Source organism: Heptranchias perlo, unplaced genomic scaffold (assembly GCF_035084215.1).
Source record: "Heptranchias perlo isolate sHepPer1 unplaced genomic scaffold, sHepPer1.hap1 HAP1_SCAFFOLD_73, whole genome shotgun sequence".
NCBI classification, from domain to species: Eukaryota; Metazoa; Chordata; class Chondrichthyes; order Hexanchiformes; family Hexanchidae; genus Heptranchias; species Heptranchias perlo.
In genome coordinates, this window is record NW_027139761.1 from 3001826 (window position 1) to 3007825 (window position 6000).

General features: G+C 44.9%; 1 non-coding gene across 1 annotated transcript; it reads left to right on the forward strand.

Annotated features, from left to right (window-relative positions):
• The first annotated feature begins 5484 nt into the window (after positions 1 to 5484).
• trnai-aau (transfer RNA isoleucine (anticodon AAU)) lies at positions 5485 to 5558 on the forward strand. Its single transcript has one exon. It is a non-coding gene; the product is annotated as a tRNA-Ile (tRNA).
• Positions 5559 to 6000: the final 442 nt, after the last annotated feature.

The window sequence follows — 6000 nt, forward strand, 5'->3', positions numbered from 1 at the left end:
ATCCTAGATAACCTTCTTCACTGTCCACAATGCCACCAATCTTGGTGTCATCTGCAAACTTACTAACCATGCCTCCTAAATTCTCATCCAAATCATGAATATAAATAACAAATAACAGCGGACCCAGCACCGATCCCTGAGGCACACCGCTGGACACAGGCATCCAGTTTGAAAAACAACCCTCGACAACCACCCTCTGTCTTCTGTCGTCAAGCCAATTTTGTATCCAATTGGCTACCTCACCTTGGATCCCATGAGATTTAACCTTATGTAACAACCTACCATGCGGTACCTTGTCAAATGCTTTGCTGAAGTCCATGTAGACCACGTCTACTGCACAGCCCTCATCTATCTTCTTGGTTACCCCTTCAAAAAACTCAATCAAATTCGTGAGACATGATTTTCCTCTCACAAAACCATGCTGACTGTTCCTAATTAGTCCCTGCCTCTCCAAATGCCTGTAGATTCTGTCCCTCAGAATACCCTCTAACAACTTACCCACTACAGATGTCAGGCTCACTGGTCTGTAGTTCCCAGGCTTTTCCCTGCCGCCCTTCTTAAACAAAGGCACAACATTTGCTACCCTCCAATCTTCAGGCACCTCACCTGTAGCGGTGGATGATTCAAATATCTCTGCTAGGGGACCCGCAATTTCCTCCCTAACCTCCCATAACGTCCTGGGATACATTTCATCAGGTCCCGGAGATTTATCTACCTTGATGCGCGGTAAGACTTCCAGCACCTCCCTCTCTGTAATATGTACACTCCTCAAGACATCACTATTTGTTTCCCCAAGTTCCCTAACATCCATGCCTTTCTCAACCGTAAATACCGATGTGAAATATTCATTCAGGATCTCACCCATCTCTTGTGGTTCCGCACATAGATGACCTTGTTGATCCTTAAGAGGCCCTACTCTCTCCCTAGTTACCCTTTTGCCCTTTATGTATTTGTAGAAGCTCTTTGGATTCACCTTTGCCTGATCTGCCAAAGCAATCTCATATCCCCTTTTTGCCCTCCTGATTTCTCTCTTAACTCTACTCCGGCAATCTCTATACTCTTCAAGGGATCCACTTGATCCCAGCTGCCTATGCATGTCATATGCCTCCTTCTTATTTTTGACTAGTGCCTCAATCTCCCGAGTCATCCAAGGTTCCCTACTTCTACCAGCCTTGCCCTTCACTTTATAAGGAATGTGCTTACACTGAACCCTGGTTAACACACTTTTGAAAGCCTCCCACTTACCAGACGTCCCTTTGCCTGCCAACAGACTCTCCCAATCAACTTCTGAAAGTTCCTGTCTAATACCATCAAAATTGGCCTTTCCCCAATTTAGAATTTTAACTTTTGGGCCAGACCTATCCTTCTCCATAGCTATCTTAAAACTAATGGAATTATGATCACTGGTCCCAAAGTGATCCCTCACTAACACTTCTGTCACCTGCCCTTCCTTATTTCCCAAGAGGAGGTCAAGTTTTGCCCCCTCTCCAGTCGGGCCATCCACATACTGAATGAGAAATTCCTCCTGAATACACTCAACAAATTTCTCTCCATCCAAGCCCCTAATGCTATGGCTGTCCCAGTCAATGTTGGGAAAGTTAAAGTCCCCCACTATTACCACCCTATTTTTCTTGCAGCTGTCTGTAATCTCCTTACATATTTGCTCCTCAATTTCCCGTTGACTATTTGGGGGTCTGTAGTACAATCCTATCAAAGTGATCTCTCCCTTCTTATTTTTCAGTTCTACCCATATGGACTCAGTGGGCGAACCCTCGGATATATCCCCTCTCACTACTGCCGTGATGTTCTCCCTAATCAAGAACGCAACTCCCCCTCCTCTCTTACCTCCTGCTCTATCTTTCCTATAGCATCTGTACCCTGGAACATTGAGCTGCCAGTCCTGCCCCTCCCTTAGCCATGTTTCAGTAATAGCTATAACATCCCAGTCCCATGTACCCATCCATGCCCTGAGTTCATCTGCCTTGCCCATCAGACTTCTTGCATTGAAATAAATGCAGTTTAATCTATTCTTCCCTTGGTCTTTGCCCTGCTTTCTCAGACCATCTGTCCGGTCATGTTCTGTACACTCTCCCTTACTGCCTTTTGTTTCTGTCACCACTTTATTTCCCACTGACTTCCTGCATCGGTTCCCATCCCCCTGCCACATTAGTTTAAACCCTCCCCAACAGCACTAGCAAACACTCCCCCTAGGACATTGGTTCCAGTCCTGCCCAGATGCAGACCGTCCAATTTGTACTGGTCCCACCTCCCCCAGAACTGGTTCCAATGGCCCAGGAATGTGAATCCCTCCCTCTTGCACCATCTCTCAAGCCACGTATTCATCTTAGCTATCCTGTCATTCCTACTCTGACTAACCCGTGGCACTGGTAGCAATCCTGAGATTACTACCTTTGAGGTCCTACTCTTTAGTTTAACTCCTAACTCCCTAAATTCAGCTTGCAGGACCTCATCCTGTTTTTTACCTATATCGTTGGTGCCTATATGCACCACGACAACTGGCTGTTCACCCTCCCCCTCCAGAATGTCCTGCAGCCGCTCCGATACATCCTTGACCCTTGCACCAGGGAGGCAACATACCATCCTGGAGTCTCGGTTGCGTCCGCAGAAACGCCTGTCTATTCCCCTTACAATCGAGTCCCCTATCACTATAGCTCTGCCACTCTTTTTCCTGCCCTCCTGTGCAGCAGAGCCAGCCACGGTGCCATGAACCTGGCCACTGCCACCTTCCCCTGGTGAGCCATCTCCGCCAACAGTATCCAAAACGGTATACCTGTTTTGGAGGGAGATGACTCATTTGAAGTGTTCTGTTCGACCAGCAAAGCTGTCGGAGGCCGAAAAAAAACTTACCTCTCTTTGGTAATTGTTTAGTGAGCGCCTTTTGATGCTCTCAGACTCGTGGTGTCCCGTGCTCATGACCGAGGCTGACTCGGGACCTGGACATCTTGCAGCGCTGTGAGAGTGTGAGCTGCTGCTGACTTCCTGAAATCTAAGCCAGTGGTGCAGTAAATAACGCATCTTCTAATAGATTTAAAACATTATAGGTTCGACTCTTACTCGGTTTAAAGGCTTCTGAATTTTTTTGTATTACTTTATGACTTACAATGTGTAAAATGTTAAAAATTCATCACATGCAAAGAGCAAAAATCTTATTAAAGTTTTGACTGTCTCTTGATGACCATGTCAGTATCTCCTTCAGTCTGAAATAAAAAGCTACCTGTTGATTAATGCTGATTCAAACAATGATGCAACGACGAACTGCGATTAATTTGCTTCATGCAGTTAATTCAATCGGTTCTTAATTCTTGTCTGACGTTCATTCCCTGACTGGGAATCGAACCACGTGGCGGTGAAAACACCGAATTCGAACCACCAGCCCACCGGTGAGTTCTCAACATTCCGCACCAGACACTGTGGAACTGATGCCATTTATTTCTCTTTCACTCTTTCGTGATTCATTCAGCTCTGTGTTTATTCTCAGGCCTCTGATCTCTCCATTCCTTTCAGCATTTAATTACGGATATTCTTGTAGTTAAATATGAATAAGATACCATATCTCACAGCCCCGGTATAATTGCTGTTTCTCTCTGCAGTTCTGTACAAAATCAAACTGTACGCAGATACAGACAGTGTCTCTCTCTCTCACACTCCCCACAGAAGCAGCAGGAGATGCCACTTTAAACTGCCAGTTGCTTCAAACGATGCCCGATAGACCTGCGTTGTCTTGCAGCTTTCCCAGGAGCTACATTTGATTCGGTGCGTCAATTTAGGGAAATTGAATGATTTTCACCGGCAGCTTGTGGTAGTATATTACCTCACTTTCTATTTCGTGTATATGGCTACTTGCACTTGGTGCTGTCATTGCCTGAACATCACCTTTTGTCCCGATCGTAGTTCGAATAGAAAATGCTGTTTTGTGCGAGCAGCTTGCCTGGCCCGAAAATGACAAGTGGGAAAGGCCGCGTTGGTCAGCTTGTTCACAGCAAAGAATGTTCAGCGTTACCTTGTGATCTAGTGTTTAGCATTGGGCGCTTTCATCGCCACGACAACAGTTCGATTGGTGTCTGTCTCAACATCTGCCGATTATACGCTCTACCAAAAGTATACTGTACTCAAATTGCTGATTTTTTTCACTGTGAGGGCGAAGAGACATTAGTGGACATTAGTTCTGAATTCATCAGCTGGGTTGCACCTTTGCTTCTCCTACCGTCTCCGCCTTCCTATCTTTACACTTCTCTGCAGCTTCGATCATCCTTGGCCGTTTAATAAAGCCTGAGAAGTCCATGAGGTGAAAACACAGAGAGTCAAGAGACAGATTAAAGTATAGAAACAAATATCAAGTTCTGCGAACGAGCAAGAATTTAACATGGAGCTCGGGAGAGATTCCTTCAAATGTCTTGTAAGAGACTATTGGACACTCGTCTGCTGAAATATCTGTTTGAAGGAGAGAAATGCGGTTGGTTAAATCTGGTTCATATTTATTTGAGCTTCAAACAACATTGAAAAACTGGACCTCGCTCAGAATCAATCGTCAAATAGTCCAAAGCGATAATCATACGCTAAAGCGAACAAGCCACCGGAAACAAACCACCGGTAATAAACCACTGCAGCCACTGCACAATTAAATACCAGCCGCAGCCGATCGGTTATCCTTTAAGATCTCTTCGATCCATCCAATCACGTTTTCTAATCCGATGAAGAGAAATGTCGAGTTGCACACTAACTATGACCTCCGTTCTCTTTCGCAAACATATCACTGAACAAAACTTTACAAGTCACCCAGGAAAAATAAATCAGTTCAACATCATTAGCTTCCGAAGGACCTGCGAGGACAGACTGACCAAACCTGCGTTCAGTCGTGATGCTTGTGGGTGTGTTGTCATCCTAAGGGACAGAAACAGGCCTGCGACACAAAGCGAAGGCAGGAACTCAGAAATGTGGCCATTCAGGGCCATAAATGGGCAGACAGTCAGTCACAGTCATTGATTCCGACACACAGCCTGGTAGTTGTTCAGTCAGTCGGGGAGCGAGGCCTGCAGCCAGCAAACAAGAAGCCTGGCCTGAGAATAAGGCAGAGACCCAATCAGACGGATAAACAGACAGACAGATAGACAGACAGACATTTGACTCAACGTCAAAACGCAGCATGATCGAATCACGTTGGGGTGATATCATTTTCACAGCAGCTCAGGGTCCTGCCCACAGGTTTTATAGCGAGGCAGTGTTTTATGGATGGGCTGTTCATTGTTGGTAAAATAATATTGATCGGAATTTAATTTGTTACATTAAAGTGCTCTTTGTTTGTTAATTTTGATCTACATCCTCGACAGTACATACAGAAACAAGTAACAATGTTTAAGGGATGTGATTTATTCAATATTCGTTGTAAAACCCTGTCAGATGGTGTAAAAATAAACACAAACTGCCCAACACGCGGGTAAGCCCATAAAGCTAAGATGTATACACGGCCGGTTAACTCAGTTGGTGAGAGCGTGGTGCTAATAACGCCAAGGTCGCGGGTTCGATCCCCGTACGGGCCATAAGGTTCCTATTGCAATATTTTGGTAACTTTTAAAAGTTTGGCAGACTTGAGAAACAAGCGAATCCACACAAAATGTCATGTGGTCAATTTTTTGGAGTAACATTCATTAATATGTTTTCTGATCTATCTTTTTGAGGTCCAAAGTGGACGGCCTCAAACTTGCTTACGTTGAAATCCATTTGCCGCAGTTTTGCCCATTCACTTCATCTAGTGATATCTCTCTGTAATCTCATTCTTCCATCCAAACTGCTAAGAATTCTGTCTATCTTTGTGTCATCGGCAAACTTGGATATGTGGTTCTCGATCCCGTCATCTAATATCAATGAGACCGCCTAAATTGGGGTAAATTCACATTCAGCTTCAATCTCCACATCATCTTGAGACATTTTATTTACTCCGTGTGTGTTGCGCCTTGGAAACTTCTGCACTTTGTCCTCTGG